At 62.2% G+C, this 14,657-nt stretch overlaps 1 protein-coding gene across 2 annotated transcripts in view; it reads left to right on the top strand.

Moving 5' to 3' along the window:
- Positions 1–6,048: 6,048 nt before the first annotated feature.
- Positions 6,049–14,657, top strand: part of AHDC1 (AT-hook DNA binding motif containing 1) — a 61,672-nt gene continuing 53,063 nt past the window's right edge. Inside the window, exons 1-2 of one of the 2 annotated variants that reach the window (XM_062190736.1) lie at positions 6,049–6,063; positions 6,697–6,794. The gene's annotated coding sequence lies outside the window, so the exon portion shown is untranslated. Of the gene's footprint in view, positions 6,064–6,613; positions 6,795–14,657 lie in introns of those variants that run through there. The other variant, XM_062190742.1, reaches the window with a different exon arrangement.

Here is a 14,657-nt window from a genome sequence, read left to right as displayed (position 1 = left end):
CTCTCATTGACTCAGGGCCTGAGCCTGGTTCTCTGCTTGGTGCCATCTGCAGACAAGAAGTCTGAGGCCAAGGGTTCTGTGATGTATCCGGGTCACACAGCTGGAGGTGAAAGAGCTGGGATTTGAACCCAGGGCTTACACCAAAGCCTGTGGTCTTTTCTCTTAGACCTCGCCTCTAGGCTTTGGGAAGAGAGTGTATCTCTCCTGCGTGGGTGAGGGATCCTCCTCCCTGTTGGCATTCGTGGAAGGATGCCCTGGAAATCCCCCCCGAGTTGAGTGGCCTACAGGAAAGCGAGCCAGGCAGACTGAGGATTCTCTGTGTGTAGCCCTGCAGTGGGGCGGTTGAATGTGAGCCCAGAGATGGAGAGAGGGGCTGTTCAGAGAGGCTGTCGTGGGGGCCTTAGCTCTGCAGACAGCTTCTGTCAGACCACAGCTTCTCCAGGGCCCAGCCAGACTCAAAAGAGCCTGATGTAGAAGCCAGAGGCCAGTGTGTCTACTGCGGAGCAAGCGGCCAAGAGCTGGAGCCAGAGCAGGAGTGCCGGCTGCGAAAATCCCACCTCCGCCCCTCACCAGCCGTGTGACGGTGCTGCTCGTTAATCTCCCCCAGCCTCAACGTCCTCATCTGTGAAACAGCAAGGGAATGCCCAGTGCACGCTGGGGGTCTGTGTCACCACCGTTTGCAAGGTGTTTCCTCCGTGCCCTGCAACCCGCGAAGTGCGTGCAGCTGGGTCGCCTTGCTGCACCCTATGCAGAGGAGGCTGTGGCACCGTTGTTTGGCTAATAATGAAACCAAGGCACAGTGAAGCAGACCAGCTCTTTCAAGGTTGCCAGGACACGCGTGGAGAAGCAGAGGCTTAACCCAATCTCTGAGCCCAAACCGGTGCACTTTGTATCCACAGCCTTTCCTGGAGCCAGAGCATTCTCGCCTGCCTCCGAGGACCCTGCCTGGCACCTGATGCCCGCTTGGTATCAGTGCAGGCGCTGCAGGGCGGTGACCTTCTGGGTGGCCATGAGGCCCCTGACCGCTCCTCCACAGAGACTAGAGCCTCCAGGGCCTGGGCCCCCCGGGTCTGATGGTTCCCTGGCTCTCCTCGAGGAGCAAACGAATGAATTCTCTTTTGCACCCCCTTTTCTACGCAGCCTCCTGTTCCCTTCAGATAGAGCACAATGCAATTGATTAGGCTTCTGCTTTCTCAATTTCAATCACATCCTTGCGCTGCCTCCCTGAGATTACAGGCGGGTCACCTTGATTGCGGTTTGCACCGTTCACAAACTCTTCAGTCGTTTACAAAACCATCTCTCGCCTCATTCACTCCCCCACCTGGCTCTTCTCTGCCATGCGTGGATTTTACTGGCTTAAGACTCAGAGGGCAATTTTATTTCCAAGTTCATGGTGGGGGAGAAGGACACCTAATTGACGGATGCTGGTGTTTCACATGCATCGTCTAATTGGATGCTCTCAGTGAAGCAGTGCGGGAGTGTGATGGTCCCTATTTCACAAAAGAGGGAACAAAGACTCAGAGCAGCCACTACACGCACCCAAGGTCACCCAGCTGGATGGGAGAACCAGGGTCGGAGCTCAGAACTCTCATGCATCCCACCGTGCCACATCCCTGTATTCGCTGGAGCAGCGTGGGAAGGTATAACACCAGGCCAGTCAGGCTCAGGGAGCACACGGTGCAAAGGGTCCATGCTGAGGCTCATCCTAGAAGAACAAGGTCCTGTGTTGATTTTGCACGCGCTTACTGATGTCTCCTGCAGGCTGGTCCTGTGGAGGAGGCAGAGCCATAAACAATCAGCGCTTTGGGGCAAGGTCATTCCGAGAGCCAAGGGAGAGTTCTTGGAATACGTGAAGCAAAATCTGCCTGGTGAGGTAGCTAAAAGGTGAGGTCATCGCCAGCTGAGGGGACAGCACGTGCAAAGGCCCAGAGGTATGGTAGAGCAAGGCCCATTTGGGCAAGTGTGAAACTTGCATGGGAGGGCTGAGGGTGTTGATGTGGCATGCAGGAAGGTTGGAAGGTCAGAGACAGGAAGTAGGTGGGGGAACCAAGGGATATCGCCCCTGAGCTGTGGGGAAAGGTTAAAAGACATCAGGGGTTAGGAAACAGGGCCCATTTTGCAGGAAGCTATCCTGAGTCCCACTGCTCAGGACTGGGCTGGATAAGTCCTCAATGCAATCCAGTAGTTGTCCCCAGGTGCAGGGTGGAAGCCTCCCTCTCTCCCTCCCTCCTCCATCCGTCACCCTCCCCGCCCGTCCCCCCCCCCCCCACTCCGCCTGGATGGTCCTGCAGCGATGTCCATACTCCCTCTAGTGGGGAACATCGGTACTACAATCTGCACAGCAGGAAACTTTCCCCTGGGATCTTCCAGACTTCCCGCAGCCGGTCAGGAGATGCAGCAAAGTCCCGGCTGGTGACAGGAGTTCAGGGGACAGACACAGGCAGACAATGACAATAAGGGGTGTGTGGCAGAACAGCGCAGGGTCCTAACTCCGTTGGGAAGGTGGAAATCCTGAAGGCTTTCCAGAGGAGGTATTCCTTTATTGCAGACTCTCCCCCCACCAAAAAAAAAAAAGGTCAGATTTTGGTTGGTAAAGAAGCAAGAGGAGGGCATTGAGGACCAGACAGCACGAAGTGAGCTCGGAAGCTGGGAACGGGACTGTGGGGGGTGCGGGTTACACTCACACAGGGGCAATGGGAGTGTGGAGTTTGCGGGGAGGCAACAGTGGCTGAAGGCGAAGATGAAGATGGTGAGGTCTTGTCTGCCATGCACCTGCTGGGGACCCGCAGAGTTCTGAGCTAGGGCTTCACAAGGCTGCAGTCACCTTTCTGAGAGAGCTCCCTGGTGACCAACGTGGAGGCGTGATGGGAAGGGAGGACGTGGACAGGGACACCTCTCCTGGACACAGGTCACACTAACAGGGACACACGGTTGGACTAGGCTGTGAGTCAGGCAAGCAGGTGATGACCCACCGATGTGTCCACGGGATTGCGGCCAGACGCCCAGACACGGGACCCGGAGGCACAAGCAGAGAGCACACTGAGGCCCCTCATCTGCCCAGGCACTGGCAGCCAGCGAGAACCCTGAGAACCACGCACACCCTGCCGGCCCCAGGAATTCACACACATGCGGTGTGGCTGTCAAGGGCCCGCCCCTGCCCCCCTCAGGCTCCCCCAGGTCCCTCACCACCTCCGGCAGGAACAAAGCTGACCTTTGCCCTCTGGCCTCTGGCCTCCCCTCCCACACCCCCTGCCCCAGAGGGAGGAGCTGTTTGAAGTCTGGGCTGCAGCTGGGGTTTCCGGTTGCCTGGAAGAATGCGGGAGGACTGCACAGGGGAGGGAGGGGGCCCGCCCAGGAGGAGGGCTGGGGAGCCTGGGGGCCTTAGGCCCCACTGTACCACAACGAGGAAGCTTCCTGCTTCTGTGGTGTCTTGGGCCCTGGCTTGGCCCTGTTCGCATCCAAAGCAGGGAAAAACCAGGGCCACGGTGGCTCTGGGCCCAGGGACTTCTTCCTCCTGGAGCCCCAGCTCAGTGGTGCAGGACAGCCCAGCAGCTCTGAAGGGCTGCTTGCCTCTGGGGACTTGGCCCTCTGCAGCGCCCTCAGGTCCCCCGAGGCAGCCCCCTAGCTACAGCTTCTGTATTCAGGCAGCAGCCTCTCCCTTCCCAAGGCTCACTGCCTTCTGCCCTTTCCACGAGGCCCAGGGCCGGGCTGCAGGCTGCTGTGACCTCCCAGTTATTGTCATTATTATTATTATTATGACTCAATGTTTCCTCCTCATGCCCTTGCTGGTTTTCAAAGTGCGGTCACGTCCATGTGCTCCGTTAGTCTCCGCGGCTCCGCCCCCATCTTGCACACGGGGGAGACGGAGACTGAGGTGAAGGACCCAGCAGGTCGAGGACCAGGTCTGCCTGGCTCCTAGCTTGTGCGGTCTCCAAAGCCGGGGGCCCCACAAGTTTATCTCGCGGCTCTCACGGATACTTCCCCGAATCTGGCTCTACCACCTGCTGCGTCCGGTGACGCAGAAGTGGTTGGAGCCAGCTAAGCCCAGAAAGGGCTGATGCAGGCTCTTCTAGAATCCGGGTCCCCTCCCTGCAGTCGGCTCTCTCCTGCCTTCCCAGCCGCCCTGCTGGCCCACAGCTGCGGAAGCAGGCGCAGACATTAGACAGTAGGTGGCAGCAGCAGTCCACAAGAAGACTCGGCTGGAGTTTGGGGAGACCCCAAAAGCAATTTGAAGAGGCTGGGGGAGAAAGACCAGCCCCCAAGTAACAGGGACCTCTACAGGGCTTGGTTCCCAGTGCCAGCCAACAACTTGGGGGCTAGCGGCACCCATATATTCCGGGGACGGGGCAGGTGACCAGCAAGGGGGAGGGGGTGGGAGGGGCATGCTTGAAAAACCCTAGGTAACTTCTATTCCCCTCATTTGTGGAGCTGGTCCCTCCCGTGCCTTTCCCAAATTCACCTTCATCCCAAATTACCTGGGGCGCCATACCTCCCGGAAGCCATTCTGTATTGGTTTATCCCATCTCACTGCCTCCCAAAACTTGAATTAGATGGAGGAGTCAGGGCCTCACTGCAGGGGCAGGTGGGCCGGGCCTAATGGGCAGGGAGGAGGGGTGGGTAAGAGGAGGAACCCAAGCTTCCCGCACCCTCCCCGGTGCCAGGCTCTGTCCTGTGTGGGGCCAGCTAAGGCGAAATGCCAAAGTCTCATCTACTGGTAAGAACTCAATTCAGGCGATGGAGCTACAAAGGGCTTCCAATGACATTGACCTGCTTTTAACCCTATCTGGCCACTCAGTGCTCCCCATTCCAGGAAGACAGCTTCGAGCGCAGGGGCTAGCTTGTCTTTGAAAAGCTGCTCCCGGATGGAGTCACCAGCCGGCCACGGCAGCCACGCTGGCAAGTCGAGGGGTGCACTGGTTGGAATCCTAGACTGCCACAGCTCCCCCCACAAGAGCCCCCCCCCGGTCCCCCCATCCTCTATTTTGTCCTCTGGGGGTTCCAGATCGTTGAATATGAGGGGCTTGGGAGGAGTGCAGGTGTGAAGATGGTGACCCGGCGAAAGGAGTGAGGAACAGGTGGGCTGAGAACAAAGACATTGTTGGAGGAAGTGCAGACCGGGCAGCCGCTGGGAGGAGGTGGGACCTGCAGGACCTCGGGACGCCTATGCCCTGCAGACCTCAGTTAAACGAGGGCGCACAGAGGCACGGAGAGAAGCCAGGCACAGCGCATGGAGGAGGGGACCACAGCCACAGCACAATTTTGCCGGGCTGTAGCAGGACGCGGAGGCCCGCGGCGCCTGCGGCAGTTCTTCCGGGGCCGTCCAGCCGCGACGAGGCCCTGGGCCGAGCACATTCCCATCTGTGGGTCAGGCCAGGCAGGGGGCCCGCAGCCCGGGGCTGCGGAACAGATGTGACCTGAAGAGGAGGTAGGTGAAAGTGCTGAGCCCAGCCCCGGGCGCTGCAGGAGCTCAGAGCTGTGGAATCTGAATCCTGCTTCCGCGTGGGGCTGTCTGTGGGGTACCCAGGATTTCAGCGCCCTCGCCGCCCTCGGACGTCCAGGAAAGCGAGGTGTGGGAGCTCCGAGACGCAGAGGAGGGGTCGCTGGCTCGCGCTAAAGTACGCCGCGGGAGACCTTCTCAGAAAGGGAGAGCGCCCCCAAATTGAAGAACCGCTTCTCTCCTCTTCCCCTCCCTTTTAATCGGGACACCCCGGCAAGTCGCAGTCCCTCCGGCTGATCGGCACCCCCCGCCCCGCCCCGACTCCCCGTTCCACTCCCATTCCATTCTCAGGCCCCGCCCCCTTCGCTCCCACCCGCACCCTCCGCCCTAGCCACAGCGCCCAGCACGGGGCCCAGGGGCCGCGGGAGGCACCCCGGCCCGTCGGCCACCGCCGGCTCCGCGGCCCCAGGCCCCTGCGCGCACGGTCCCCGCGCGCCGCGGCCGCGCCGTCGGAGCAGCCGCTCGCCCCGCCCGCCGCGCGCGCCGAGCGGCCGGGGTGGGGACTACAAGTCCCGGCGTGCCGCGCGCGCGCTCCCCCCTGGGGTTCCGGATGGTGAGCGGCGAAGGTAAGGAGAGCTCGCAGAGGCAGCGGCGGCGGCGGCGGAGACGGAGAGCGGCAGGCAGGCAGGGCGAGGGCGAGAGACGGAGGGAGGGAGCTAGCGAGGCGGACCAGACAGACAGACAGGCGGGCGGGCAGAGCGAGCCACCCGCTCGCGGCGGAGCGAGCAGAAGGCAGGAGGAGGGAGGGAGGAGGGGGAGGGAGGGAGAGAGGGAATCCAGCTACCACCACCCAAAGCCAGCGTCTGCTTTCTGTCCTCATTTCCTTTTCCCACCCAGCTCGGGGAGCAGAGAAAGGCAGAGCGAGCGCGGAGGGGAGACAGGCAGAGGGACAGACAGACAGCCGGGGAGCGCGGGAGGGCGGAGGGCGGAGGAGGAGGAGCAGGCGGACTGCGCGGGGCGCGTTCCCTCCCAGGTTTGCGCTTGGGGGGGTGGGGCGGGGGTGTCCAGGGCCGACCGAGTGTGTGCGCAGCGGGGGGAGCGAGGGGCGCCGCGAGAGCCAGGAGCGACGAGGCGGGGGGCGCCGCGGACGCGGGGGCCGTGTCCAGCGGAGTTAGCGGCGGAGAATGTGAGCCGAGGCGCGAGCCATGCTGTCAGCGACGGCGGGCGGCTCAGGGCTCCTCCGCGACTCCTCTCCCCAGCAGCCGGGCGCCCGCGTCGCTGCCGCCGCCGGAAGACAGACGCCCCCCAAAGCCCCTCGCCTGGCTCGGACCCACGGAGCCGGCAGCCCTGCACTCCGGTGAGTGGCGCCTCCTCCCCAGCCCCAGACCCCCGCTGGGGACCGGCCGGCTGGGCTCTTTTGTGCAGCGCACCAGGGGGGGCCCCCGCGCCCCCCGGTCCGGTCCGCCGGACCCCGTGGCTGCGGTGCCCGCGGTGCGATCGGTCTTTGTTTCCACCGGGGCCCGCGGCTCGGCTGGGCTCGGCTCGAAGCCTGGCAGGCAGCGCCGGGAAGGGGGAGGGGGAGGTGGACGGGGAGGGGGGGCGGAGAGGGGGGGTTCTCGGGTTTCCTGGCCGCCCCGCGGCTCCCCCGGCTCGGGGGCGAGGTGCGCGCCCAGCGCTGCCGCGCGCCCCCTCCTCCTTCCCCCTCCCTCCGCCTTTGGATTTAAAACTGCAATTTGCTCTCCAGCTTGCTGAGAATGTGGGGGGGGGGGGGCATGAAGGGGGACCGTGGGAGCGGAGAACAAGGCTGGATTTTAGGATCGGCGCTGGGAGAAGGGGAGACTGCGGAGGGAGGAGCCCCTCCCCTCCAGCCCCCAAATCCCAAGGTTCCACTGGAGCTCTGGGAGTTGAGGGGCGGGGACCTGATGACCCGGAGGGGGTGTGGGGCGGAGGAGGGATTTGGGGGCGGCCAGGACCGGAGGGGTTGGGCCGCGTGCCCGGTTACCTGGCGAACAAAGTCGGCTCACTTTTGCATAAATAAATAAATAATCGCCTATCAATGCGTTTCCTCTGGGGCTCTGATTGAATCGGGCCCCTCTCCCCCAGGGGGTGGGGTGCTGAGTGACAGCTGTCAGCCCCCTGGGCCGGGAGCTGGGGGTGAACTGCTGACTCTCTGTGCTCTCTGGCTGTGGGCGCCTTCCCCTGCTGGGTCTGGGTCCCCGGGCAGAGCCAGAGGGGCAGGGGGCTGGCTCGAAGTCTAGGAAATAACCTTGTTTCCTGTTCTACAGGAAAAGGGACAGCAACCCAGAGTTTGGGGGCTGGGGATGAGGACTGATGGGAGCTGGGGGGGGTTCCCCAGCAGCCTGACCCCCAGCCTCCTGCCAGGCGAAGGGGCCAGCTGAGGGAGGAAGGATGTGGGCCTTGCTGGCCGGAGGCGGGATCTGGGGCTGTCCCTGAGGCGGGCAGCGGGCACAGAGCGGGAGGAGGGAGAGAGAGAGAGAGAGAGAGAGGAGAGAGAAGCGGGGGCGGGGGCGGGAATTCTCTACCGCAGACCCTGGGGGCCAGGGCCAGATGTGGAGGGGTGGGGAGGCTCCCCTCCCTCCCAGCTTGGGGGCCCTGGGGCTGGGCTGGGAGGGGCTGAGCCTGGTGCCCTTGGTTCTGCACCAGTGCCTGACTGGCAGGGCCAGCTGAATTTGGGCCCAGGCGTCACCCTGGGAGGCAGGGCCGGGCTGCACCAGGCTGGTCCCTGAGCACAAGGAGCGACCCTTGGGGGGCCCGTGCCTGTCTGGCCCGGCAGGCGTTTCCCGCCGGACCAGTTGGTGTCAGGCGGGACTTGGCCCTGGCTCCCTGGGCTGAGCTCAGGGTGTGAGGACAAGCTTTGCCTCCGGGTCAGGGTGGCCACATTTTGTCCGCTGCTGCTGCTGCCGCCGCCGCTGGCAGGGCGGGGGCATGTGCCTGGGTCTGGGCAGAGTCCCGCCGCCGGGGGCATCTGGGGTGTTTCTATTGTTGGCTTGTTCCTGTTCCGTGTGGCCCGGTGTGTGTGAGCTGGGGCTGTGAGTGAAAGATGACTAGTTGTCCATCCTATACCACTTGGGGGGGGCAGGTGGGCCGGGCTGTGGTGGTGACCTGTGGGGGACTCTCCAGGTGGCATGTGCGTGCCTCTTGTCCTCATCCTCCTTTGAGCAGATGTATATTTATTTTTATAGTAATGGAAAATCAAACTGGATAGTAAGTTGAATTCATTTTTTCTCCTGCTGTGCCAATAGTTGGAGTAACCCCCAGAGACTGGTGAACCGGCCCTGAGTGCCCACCCATGAGCATTTGCAAAGACCAGTGAGGGCATGAGCTTGGGGGCCAGTGGGCACCAACCCACAGCAGTGACGTGTCCCCCTTGGGACCTCACACTGGGGCAGGTGCCCAGGTGGGCAGGCATTGCCCCTCCCCGGGTGTCCCCCCCCCCAACACACACACACACACCAGGAAGCAGCTGGCCTCTCAGCACCTCGCCGGTCAGTTCCTAAGTTGTACCCAAGCCCTCAGGGACGTTCCCCTGGTGGGCTCTCTCCCCCGCCTGGGCTCCCAGCCCACGTGCTGATATTTATTTTCTGTAGTAAAATCCATTTTTAATGCCGTTACTTTTGAAATAATATAGAGAGAAACAAATGTGATGTGTTTAAGTTGCCCTCTGTGAGTTTTTAATGTGATCTATGGCTGAGGTGGTGATGGAAGGAGCTGTTGGGCTTGGAGAAATTTGGTGTCATAAAGAAAAAGAGCTTGCTGTTTACCGTGGTTGCTGGGCTGGGGGGTCTGGAAGCAGGGTCAAGGGGGCAGGGAGCCCCGGCACGCACCCCCGCTGCTGGGGTGGGCCGGCTCGGCTGAGATTCTGTGTTTAGCGTGTGAGGGTTCCAAAATAATTTTGCGTTGTGCCGCAGCCCATGATGGGACCTCTGGTGAAGGGGCTGGGGGGCTGGGGGCCCTGTCCCCCCCCCCCCCACTGCCTGTGCTTAGGTCTGGGCAGGGAGGCTTCTGGAACCCCTGTGAGCTGTCGGGAAGTGCACTGGGGAGGCTGGGCTTGCATCCTGCAGATTAGGGGCTGGGGTCTCTACCTGATCGCCGGGGCTGCTCTGGACCTGGCGGGGGTGGGGGGCAGGGGGGCCGGCACTGCTGTGGTAGAGCAGAGGAGGGCCAGTGCCTGCTCACAAGTCTGCCTCAAGCAGTGCCCCAGCCGCTGCCTCTGTTCCTTACAGGACAGGGTTTCCTCCAGGCAAACCTGAACGCCCTCATTTTCTCCTTCCCCCTCTGTCCCACCCCCAGGTCAACTTCTTCTTCTTTTTTTTTTTATTTTTTTATTTTTTTTTGGTTTGTGGAATACAGAGCTCTGTGTCTCATGCCAGCCACCCAAGACCAGGGGGGTTGCCATGCCTGTGTACCAGATGCCCAGGCCCTTCTGGTCTGGCTGGGTGAGGTCAAGCAGATTCACTATTATGGGATGGAGCCTAGCTCCGTCTCTGGGTCCCCTGGGTCTCTTGGGAGAGGGGGGAGCCAACATGGGGTGGAGCTAAGGACTGCAGGAGAGTGCAAGGCTAACATTGTTGCTAATGCCAGCAGATGGGCCCCCCAGGGAGAGAACAGGGGAGAGTAGGGGGTGGGGAGGAGAGCGAGGGAGACCCAGACAGCCACAGGCCTCGGCAGCGGGAAGGATGGAGACTGAGCCAGGGATGACACAGGGAGAGGAGGAGGCAGAGTCACAGTGCCAGGCACAGGGCTCCAGGGCACCAGAGGACCAGGTGTAACCACTCCCCCCACCCCGCAGCCAGACACAGCACCGAGGGCCTCTCCTGCAAGATCAAATGCTGGGGTTGTTTTTGGAGGAGAGATAAGCAGATTCTGGGGGAGGGTGGGAGGGGAGGACAGGTGAGAGAGAGAAGGAAAGCCTCCCACAGGGAGGGAGCATGGGGCACCAAGAGGAACCCAAGAGGCCAGAGGCAAGCCCTTGACCCCAGGGCAGAGTCTCCCCTCTGCCTTCCTCAGATGCCTGGGGACAGAACTGAGCGCTTGCTGGGAGCTGGGGGTGGGGCCTGAGGTCGGTCCAGCACCCACAGGTTGTTGGGTGCTCCGTGCCAGGAGGCATCTGGGTTACAGAAGCAGGGAACATTAGGGCCCAAAGGCACCGGCGGCGTCATCATCCAGTTGGAACCTCCCCTCCCCCTTGGACAGGATTCCGAACCCAGAGAGGGGAACCTAGAGAGGGGAGCCGCTTGCCCAGGTCACAGGTACGCTGGGCTGCAACCTAGGCTCTTGGCACCCCGCCTCCCTTAGCTGGAGAGGTGGAGCAGCTGCGGGGGGGCCTCCTGGGTGCAGAGGGGACCGGAGCCTGGGGAGAGAAGCAGTCAGGCACCCTTGTGGCCAGGCACCCCCCTCCCCAGGGGAGGGGGAGGCGCCACTGCTGGGAGGGAGAGAGAGAGAGAGAGAGAGGGAGGGAGGGGAGAGAGGAGGGGAAACAGTGAGTCAGGCTTCCAAGAGCTGAGGATGAGAGCGCCAGAGCTGGGAGGGAGAGGGCAGGGAGGGCTGCTCAGAAGGGGGGGAAGAGGGAGGGGGCCCAGCCAGGGGCAAGGAGAGTGAGAGAGGGCGGGAGCCAGCCCCTGGCCCTGGCCCAGCGGCAGGGCTGTGCAGAGGGTGCCGCCAATATGGACTTTGCCCGCGGTGGGTCAGGAAGGAGCCAGGCTCTGCCCCTGCAGGCAGCATCTCTGTCCTCATCCCTCATTTATGCTCCCACCCCAGGGTCTCCGCGGGGGTGACCAGCATCCTCCCATGCCTGCCTCCTGCACCCCGGTTTCCCATCATGGTGAGCTACTGGAGGGGAGGGGGGACAGAGCAGCCTGGGGCACTGTGGGAGCAAGGTGCAGGTCTTGAGTAGGCCCCTCATTGAACCCTTGGAGGTTGGGTCACCTCAGGGAGTGCTGGCCTAGGGGAGGGGGCGCTGGTGAGGAGCGCTGGGTTGCACTGTGAAGCCCTGGTCTGGCAGTGGCAGGGGCTACTTGGGGCCTCTCAGGGTGGCCAGTTCCTAGGTGGGGCCATGGTCCTCGCATGTCTGAAAGCAGCCTCCATTGCTGCAGGGGCTGGGGGAGATGTGGTGCGGCCTCCCTATGTCATGTCGCTCTGGGTAGCTGGGAAGTGGAATGGCCCCCATGGATCTGGCGAGAACTGCTTGTACAGCCCCTCATGCCTGGAGCTGGGACCAGCATGGGAGGGGTCTCCAAGGACTGCCTGGAAGGGAGGAGGGAAGGCGCCCTCACCCCCCCGCCCAGCTGACAGGAAGCTGTGGCTCCCAGCCCCCCCTTCCCTCAAGGCCTGGATCCCAGGTTTCTTCCACTGGCCAGGCAGGAGGAAAATGGGCACTCTGCTGCAGGCCTGGCTCTGGGGGACTGGGAAAGTGAGGCCCCTGCCTTCTCCCCTACACTGCCCCCCAACACATGCAGAGCTCAGCTGCAGTGAGGCCCTGCTTTCTCGCCTCCTTCTGTTCTGGGGTCCTTGGCCTGGGAGCCCAGGGGAGAGGCTGCTTCTACAGCTGGCCGGCCCCGAACTCCCTGTTCAGCCCAGCTGCTAGAGAAGCTTCCAGAAGCTGCAGCTCTGTACCCCCTCCCCACCCTGGGAGCCAGGAGGGGCCTTTGTTGACCTGGAAGAGAGTGCCTTGGGGAGCGAGTGGGCACCCTTAGAAGGACTAACGCAGACAGCCAGACAGATGGGTGGTGGAACAGATGGACAGAGACACCCACGCACACAGACGGAGAGAGACAGACAGATGGACTGGGACAGGGAGAGACGGACGGACAGAGGTGCTGGCAGAAAGAGGAGTCAGAAAAATTGGAAGGACTGGGAGAGAACCCGAAAGGCAGAGACTTGGAGACAGCGGGGTAACTGAGATGGGGGAGAGAGACCGAGAGGCAGGAAGAGATAAAGAAAGGGGGAAACCCAGCCGGGGAGACAGAGAGGAGAGGCTTGAGGCTACAAACCACAGGCAGGGATTTGATGAGGATCTGGAAGGTGTTTTCTGCCTCTTCCCTCCCCAAAGCCTGGGGCCAGCCAAGTCTCCATTCCTTCCACCCCCCAGCCCAGTTCCCAGCTGCTAAAGAGGTCAGGGGGAAAGGGAGGGAGAGAGACAAGCCCTCCAGAGCCCCTTCCCTTGCTCTTCTGTCTGGGGGAGGGGCAGTGGCTGACCCCCATGCAGATGGGCTTGTCTCTAGAACAGGTCCCCTCACACTCACCGCTCACGGGAGGGTCCTTGTATAAATGCTTCCCCCATACTTACACCTGTTTACACAGGCCCTGCTCATGCCCCCCTTCTCTCCCTCCCTCCCTCCTTCCCTCCCTCCCTCCCTCTCTCTCACACACATGCACCACATGCACGCACGCACACACACACGTATTTGTGACATGGAACTCTCTACCCTCACACTCATTCTGCATCTCACAAATAGAACTGATGAGCAGGTCCCTGTGCTTCCTTTCCCATCCAGGCGGTGACCCACAGACCCTGTCATGGGCTCTTAAGACACGTTGCCCCCCCCACACACACACTCACACTCTCACATCTCCGGTGGCAGTCACATTGGAGCAGAGAGAGGCCTTGTACTCTGACCCAGGTGGCAAGGTGCAGAGGCAAGAGCCTCCTTGGTTGGTGGCAGCTGTCCTGGGAAGGTGCAGGACCTGACCTGGACTCGGAAGTGGCCAGGCGACTTGGGTGGCGGGAAAGAGCTGACTGGTGGCTGGTGAGGATGTGTGTGCACGCATGTGCAGGAGGGGTGGCGGGGGTCCGTCTCCATGTGTGAGACAGAAATTGAGTGCTTGTGAGATGGGATTTGGGTGTGACAGGGAGCGCCGAGGTGTATGGAGTGTGTGGGGGTGTGCATGCTAGCTCCCTGTCAGGTGTGCATGTGTGGATGCGTGTTTATGTGATGTGTGTGAGATGGGCGTGTATGACAGTCCAGGGCTCGCCGAGTGGGGGTGTGGGGTGAGCTGCGTGTGTGAGGACGCAGTGGGATGCACGCAGACGGAGGGGTGTGTGGGAGCTGTGTGGGAGCACAGGGCCCATGCGTAGGTGAGGGTGTCCCTGCAGTGTGGGGCCGGGGCGCCTGCTGCCAGGGTTGGAGAGGGGCTTTCCAAGGCCTGGGTACCACCTGAACAGAGACTGTCGGTGCAGAAGGGGCTCGGGCTCCCAGCTGGGCACTGACCCACACAGACGCGCACAAGGACAGACGGAGCCGCCTGTCCTCCCTCTTCCTCTCCTGGCGTCAGTGGTTTTCAAAGGAGCGTCGGTGAGGACTGTCTGCTGTGCAGTCCCCCGCCCCAGCCTGTGTCTCTTCAGACACAGCGATGCCCTGCAGGCAGCTTTGTGGAGGCTCCTGCCTCAACCATCTGAGGCAGTTGGGGGGGCTGGGATCCCCGCTGTCCCCCAGGGAGCCAGGAGGTAGCCCTTGTTCCTCTGGCTTGGGCACAGCACGGCACAACAGAGGGGTTCTGGCAGGTAGCCCACAGAGGGGCCCTGGGCAAAAGCCAGGACCTTGCCCCTCGTCTCCTCAGACGGGCCCCCACCAACACCCAGCAGCCCCAGCTTCTCTCTGGACACAAGGATCCAACTGCAGCCCCCAGTACTTCCTAAGTAAATAAATACAACTGCCCCCTGCACTCACAGCCCCAGCCCTTCTAAACACAGCTGCTGACTGCTCAGCACCCCTACACACACACACACACACACACACAGCCACTGCATACCCACACCCCCATGCCTCCTGTACACACAACCACCGTAGGGCTGCGGCACTGCCCCAAACACCGGGACCCCAGGGGCAGCCGGCTGCCGGCCACACGGACTCCCCAAACCCCTCAGCTCTCTCTTATTCCAGGGACCCATGTTTGCCTTTCCACATACAACATGTAGCTACAACCCGCACCCAGGCCAGCAGCCCCCCCCCCCCCACAGCCCCACACCCTGTCCTCGCAGGAGCCGGGCGCAAGTCCCAGCGTCTTTCAGAGACACTGCCCCAATTCCTCCCCCCAAACCCGCTGTGCCCCCAACAAGCTCATCAGCTTTCCAGGCACATTTACAACCCAGCGCGTAACCTGAACCCGGATTTCACGACCCCTGACACCCGCACACACCGCTTCTGCGGCACTCTCAAGCCTATCAACTCCCTCTGCCACCCCAGAGCCTCGCCTCCTCTGC

This window comes from Lepus europaeus, chromosome 5 (genome assembly GCF_033115175.1).
Source record: "Lepus europaeus isolate LE1 chromosome 5, mLepTim1.pri, whole genome shotgun sequence".
Classification (NCBI taxonomy): domain Eukaryota; kingdom Metazoa; phylum Chordata; class Mammalia; order Lagomorpha; family Leporidae; genus Lepus; species Lepus europaeus.
This window is presented reverse-complemented; position numbering and strand designations above follow the sequence as displayed.